Consider the following 7,072-nt stretch of genomic DNA (forward strand, 5'->3'; position numbering starts at 1 on the left):
GAGAGATTTACACTATTGCTTGCAGATATGTTTCTATAAATGGGTCAAGATAATATTGAGAGAAAAGTTTACACAAGTCTCAATTATTTTCTCCAGGAAATATAATGGAAACACGCTGCCTCTAAATTCTCTCTCTAATGCTGTATTTGAAAATACTATGTGTTAAGCACTTTAGTAATTTTTAAAGAGCTTTCTTCTATCTCTACTTACATGAAAAGAGTAATCACAACCTTTTTGCTTTTTCTAATGGTTTTAAAGTTTAACTTAGACATTCTTATACACCATCATGTTTCTATGTAATAATAAATATTTAATGTTAATGAAAAATCAGCATATATTTTGGACATAAAAGTGGGAGAAATCTTTAAAAACTAGGGAAAGGAAAAAATTTAAGTTTCTAAAAGTATTTTATTTCTCAAAATGCTTTCCTCTTGCCAATGGATCTGCTTTTAAAATTCTTTATCATATGAAATTACTAATGTCCATGTGTTTAGCACAGGAATGAGAACTAGAGTAAGCACCTACTTTTGATAAATACCTTTTCAGTTTTAGAGAACAACTTTCAGTTCCATTGTGTCTAGAGTTGATCTGCTACCTTAAAAAGTCCCATGTGGAATTTCCCTACTGTACAGAGTGTTGGCCAATAAAAGACATGGGCTGTCCATTAGATAATTACTTGCATATATTAAAAGCTAAGGACTCTTGTGACATCAGACTTTCCCCTGGCAAGAGTTCTGGGAAAGATTGGACACACATCTATTTTTTGAAGAACAGAATCTGAGGGCTCTTTTGTAACCAAAAAATGATGACAGAGCCCAGCCCTTACCAGGTTTTAATATTCTTAGTTATTGACCATATTGTATAGTTGTACTTCTTCAGAGTAATAAAAGCTTAAAATTAATAGTAGAAGGATTGCATAACAGGCTTACGTAACAGAAGACATCATTAGACACTGCTTAAGGTACAAGGATAGAAATAACCTGGGAATTTTTTGTTTATTATTTCATTATTTTGGGGAGAAAAACAGTCCACTTGAAATGATAGTTCGAACTGGCCAAGAGCAAGACACATAGTGTCAGAATCGGAGAGAAAATAGGCACTGAAATCCTCAATCCTGTATTAGATCTGCCTGCATCAAAAAGATCATGGGCATTTTCTTTTAATTTTTAATTTAATTTAATTTTAAGTTCTAGGATACATGTGCAGGACATGCAGGTTTGTTACATAAGTAAATGTGTGCCATGGTGGTTTGCTGTGCCTATTGACCCGTCACCTAGGTATTAAGACCCACATGCATTAGTTATTTATCATTATCATCAGTGCCTGTGTCTCACCTGGCTTACCAAGGAGAGGATACATGTACGTGAATTTGTGAACTTTATGACTACAAATGGGACCATAGTCTGCTTTTGGGTACTGACACTAAAAATAATTTGGGGTGATTAAATGTCTCACATTAGGGAGCTTTGAGGGCCTTTCTTGGTCCTTCACCCACATGAAGTGCTGAGCATCGTTAAGCCAATGTCTACGGAAGGACCAAGGACTTACCTGCTACCTCTTCTTTATCCACTCCCTGGTATCAGGACCTGGTTTTATGAACTTCACAGTGCATTTATTTTGGGCCTGACGAATTTATAGTGTGCCTTGGGATATAAATTTAATTGCCTATCATCTCAAGCTTTGTCATTAGAAAGGTCACCAGAGAAATATACATAGGGAAATTCTGAAGTATGAAAATCGGGAATCTGAGCTTTTCATTTAACTGAGATTTTATTTTAAGGTCCAATTTTGCTGTGCTGTGCCAAAGGCCATTGTAAAACTTGATGGAGAAATAATTTTCTTCCAAAAATGATATAACATTTAATTGTAATTCTAATTATATTCAATTTAATGGTAATTTTAAGGTATATTTCGAAGGGAGGCTAAGAGTCCTTTTTGCTTTACTCCTTGGCAACAGAGGGATTGTGAAACTACCTAAGTTGAATGGCATTTGCAATTATGTACTGACCACTTGCTATGCATGGGACACTAAATTGCCTGCCCTGGTTGATGTGAAAAAATGCTTAAATATATGTACTTTAAAGAGTGCCTACATTTCTTATCATAAAAAGGAAAGATATATAATTGAAAATGTGGTTTTTCCAGACCCCTTACTTATTTATATTGATGTGTTATTTCTATTTAATCTGTAGATGGCATTTTCCTTTGTAATTCCTAAAATTTGTGCAGAAGTGTGGTCTATATTTATTCTTCCTCTTTTCTGCTATAATTGCTCTACTAACATTCTTCAGTAATTCTTTTTCATGGGTAACTATATAGAAATACAATTAAATATTAATTTTCTATCTCCAAAGAAAAATCAGTGTATCAGCCTCAGCTTACATTCACTCATTCTCATATCCACATTTTCATTTTTCAACAAATATTGAGGCCTTCTTGCATACATATATATATATAAATATATATATAATGTGTATATATATATATGTATATATATAATTTACCAAGTGCAAGGAAGAATTAAAATAAGATATGTAGAAAATACCTGCTTTTAAAGAATGCCTGAGGAATATAGACACTCTAAGATTTGATGACACATCTATTAACAAGGACAGAGAATAAAAGGTGAATAGTTTTTTCTATTTTTTTTTTTTTAAGGACGAGGCAAATTTTGGAAGACTTTCCCATAAGCTAATGGAAAAGATTGATAAAAGACAGAAGATTGATGTAAATATTAAATAATGGGGGGAATTTGGATGAATCAGAATTAAAGTGCAGAAAATTACCGGTACTCCACAATAAGATACGTGCCGCATATCTTATTTTAATTCTTCCTTGCACTCAATAAATTAAATTACTTGCAAGAAGACAGGAACAATACTAGGCAAGGCAGAATAAGAAATAAAGTGGGCAACAGAGAAGTAGGGGCAAAGAGGAGTGTTGGTGTGAAAAGAAGGAGAAATTATTCAAATGAAAAAAGAAGATTGGAGTGTATTTTGCAAGACTTTGATTCCTAGCTCTTTCAATCATATGGGAAAACAATGCTTCTAAAGAATGATGATAAAAGACATCCCATTTTTTATTGTAACAAAACCAACAAAAGTGCTTGGTAGTTTTGTAGCAGATTAACAACCACATGTTAAATTTAGAGAAATCGCATTATATTTTCTTAAGTAGGTTACTAAACATTGAAACTAATGAGGAATGAGGAGCCTTGTATTCCAGTCAGCAATACTTTAATATCAATGCTTTGTTTATTTTATATTTTTGAGCCAGAGTCTCACTCTGTCTCCCAGGCTGGCGTGCAGTGGCTCAATCCCAGCTCACTGCTACCTCCACCTCCCAGGTTCAAGTGATTCTCCTGCCTCAGCCTCCCAAGTAGCTGGCATTACAGGTGCCCACCACCACGCCTGGCTAATTTTTGTATTTTTAGTGGAGATGGGGTTTCAACATGTTGGCCAGGCTGGTCTTGAACTCCTGACCTCAGGTGATCTGCCTGCCTTGGCCTCCCAAAGTGCTGGGATTACAGACATGAGACATCACTCCTGGACTGCTTTACTTATTTTTTAGAAAAGACTAATTCTTGTTTCAATTACAGATCTGATAAAGTAGGAGTGAGCTAAAGCCTAATTGTTCTTCCTTCTTTTTTTATATGATTCTCATCACTTTATGACAATGATTTTAAAAACCTTAATTTTTTATTATCAAAATGAGTCATTTTGGATGTTTCCTATTTAAAAATGGAACTTCAACATTTTAATCTGGCACATTCTCTTTTCTTTTTCATTTTCTTAAAAAAAGTTGAAAAGTAATGCTTGCTATAAAAAATTACAGCGAAAGTTGGTATTGATGGACCCTGGATTTCTTCTGGCTTATTTTAAATATCTTGTGGGGATTGTATCACCAGGCAAATACTAGGTATATGTAAATGTATGCATTTTGCTTATAGTCTTCCAAGTCAGATATTATCTACTAATAGGCAGCTCAATTCTCCAATGTGTTTAGACCCATCTGGTGCTTTTTATGTTTCTCTGACGTATTTACTCACTTCCGTAATTTAGGTGTCAGCATGTTTATCTGTCTTGAATTATCCACTTTTATCATTCAAATTATTAGGCTGTACATTACATGAGCTTCTATTTACATGCAACAGTGATTTGCTTCTGCTTTTAAATCCCTTTGGTACTTCAGAGATATATTTCTAGAAACTGATTGTAGATTGTGATCCAAATTACTGTTTATCTGTTTCTTCTAAAGACATATGTCATTGCTTAATATTTCTAAGACCAAGTAGTTACATACCAAGGTGATCAGTTATAAACCAACCAGAGGAATACAGACAAGCCAATGGTGAGAGATCAGTTCACCAAGATGTTATTAACGTCCTTCAAGGGAGTGATATACATGTAAATATAGAGATCAAAACCAAACATTAAGGAATCCAAGAAGGACTATATGTTGAGGAAGTGAGAATGACAAATGAGGCCCACCCTTTCTTAATGACTAGCAGTTAAATAAGGCAAGAAATGGGAGAGTAAATGTAGTAGAAATTGGGTCATCTGAACATCTAGCTGACTTTTCAAGAAAGGGAGATTTGTTCACCTATGAAGATGAGGGAAAGGGCCAATAAGGGCTCCTCAAAGCATGTAGACAGAGATGCAGTTATTATAGAGAAATGTCACGGAGTGATGGAAGGTGGTTTGGGTTCAGTGATGTTAGTAGGAAGAAAAGAAAGCTTATTGAAAAGGCGAAGGTTGATTCAGGGAGAGAAAAGATCATAGTTTATGGCTCTGCCTTTTAAAGTAAAAGAATGCAGACTTCTTGAGGGCCTCAGGTTATAGACTAACACATAAAAAAGCAGATTTGAAGTAGTTGCTTTAGGGTATACTAAAGAATATAAAATAAGCTAATAATGAGTTGCGAGATAGATAAAGGTTCAGAAAGGTTGGAGCATATATTTGTAACCATACCATACTCTGTGATTTGTTTTTATGATAAAAGACACATCATATGAGATCTACCCACTTAAATTTTAAGTCTTTGAGCTAAGAACTGTATTGTTAATGATAAGCAGAATGTTACATAGCAGATCTCCACAACTTTTTTATCATGACTGCAAGCGTATTTCTTTTTTCCCTTACTCCTTCGAACCGCTATTCTACTTACTATTTCTGTGAGTTTGACTTCTTTAGATACCTCATGTAAGTGTAATCATGCAGTATTTGTCTTCCTGCCACTGATTTATTTTGCTTAGCATAATACCCGGCAGATTCATCCATGTTGTAGCATATGACGGGATTTCTTTTTTTTTTTTTAATGCCTGAATATTGTTCCATTGTATTACAGCTGCTTCTCTGTATCTATGGGCTTCACATTCATGGATTTAAACAATCGTGGATCAAAAATATTCAGGAAAAAGTTGTATACACTGATTTTCTTTCTCGTCATTATTTCCTAAACAATTCAATAGAACAACTATTTGCATAGCATTGACATCGTATTAGTAGGTTTCATAATTAATCTAGAGATTTAAAGTACATCGGAGGATGTACCTAGGTCATATGCCAATACTACACCATTTTACAACAGGGAATTGAGCATTCTCAGATTTGTTATCTTTGGATAATGAGGGACAACCATATATATGACATTAAAAAAATCCATTCATTTGTCATGGATATTTGAGATGCTTCTATCTCTTGGTGATTGTGAATAGCGTTGCAGTAAACCTGCATGTGCAAATATCTCTTTGAGAACCTGCTTTGAATACTTTTGGATAATAGTGAGGTGTGAGATTGCTGGGTTATATTGTAATTCTATTTTTAATGTTTTGAGTAATCTCTATACTGTTTTCCATAGCAGCTGCACCATTTTACCTTCCCAACAACAGTGAACAAGGGTTCCAATTTCTCCGTATCTTTGCCAGCGCTTGTTATGTTCTAATTTCTGTTTTTTGATGTTTATTTTTGATCATGGCCATCCTAATGGGTGTGAGGTGATGCCTCACTGTGGTTTTGATTTGCATTTCCAGGATGATTAGTCATGTTAAGTATCTCTTCATATACCTGTTAGTCATTTGTAATACTTCTTTGAAGAAATGTCTACTCACATGCTTTGTTCACTTTAAAATAAATTGTTTTGCTATTGAGTTGTAACAGTTCCTTATATATTTTTGGATATTAACCCTTTATCAGATGCACGGTTTGCAAACGTTTTTCTCCCATTCTGTAGGGTGCCATTTCATTCTGTTGATTATTTCCATTGCTGTGTAGAAAATTTTCAGTTTGATATAGTCCCACTTGTTTACTTTTGCTTTTATTACTGTGGATTTGGTGTTACAGCCAAGAAACCATTGCCAAGACCAATGCTATAAAACCTTTCCCCTATGTTTTCTTCTAGCAATTTTAGTTTCAGGTTTAAATCTTTAATCCATTTTGAGCCGATTTTGTGTATGGTTTATGAGTCCAATTTATCCTTTTGCATATAAATATCCAGTTTTCTCAATGCCATTTGTTGAAGAGAATATCCTTTCCCCATTGCATAGTCTTGACACCTTTGTCAAACATCATTTAACCATATACATGTGGGTTCACTTTAGGGCTCTTCATTCTGTTTCATTTGTCTTCATATCTGTCTTTATTCCAAAGCCATAGTGTTTTCATTTTTGCAGATTTGTAATATGTTTTGAAATAAGGAAATTTTGGAGGGGGGTTATTTTGGGTTCTTTGTGGTTCCATATGAATTTTAGAATTTTCCATTTCTATAAAAAACATCATTGATACTTTGATAGGGATTGCATTGAATCTATAAATCACTTTAGGTAGTATATGGACATTTTAACAATATTACATATTCCCATTCATGAACATGGCATGTCGTGATATTTATTTATGTCTTTTTACATTTCTTTCAGCAATGTTTTCTGGTTTTCATTATACCAGTCTTTCACGTATTGGTTAAGTTTATTCATAAATATTTTATTTCTTTTGATGTTATTGTAAATGTGATTGTCTTCTTTCTTTTTTAAATTTTCTTATTTCAATAGCTGTAGTCATTCAAGTGGTTTTTGGTT

This window comes from Sapajus apella, unplaced genomic scaffold (assembly GCF_009761245.1).
Source record: "Sapajus apella isolate SASKATOON/1434 unplaced genomic scaffold, GSC_monkey_1.0 scaffold15, whole genome shotgun sequence".
NCBI classification, from domain to species: domain Eukaryota; kingdom Metazoa; phylum Chordata; class Mammalia; order Primates; family Cebidae; genus Sapajus; species Sapajus apella.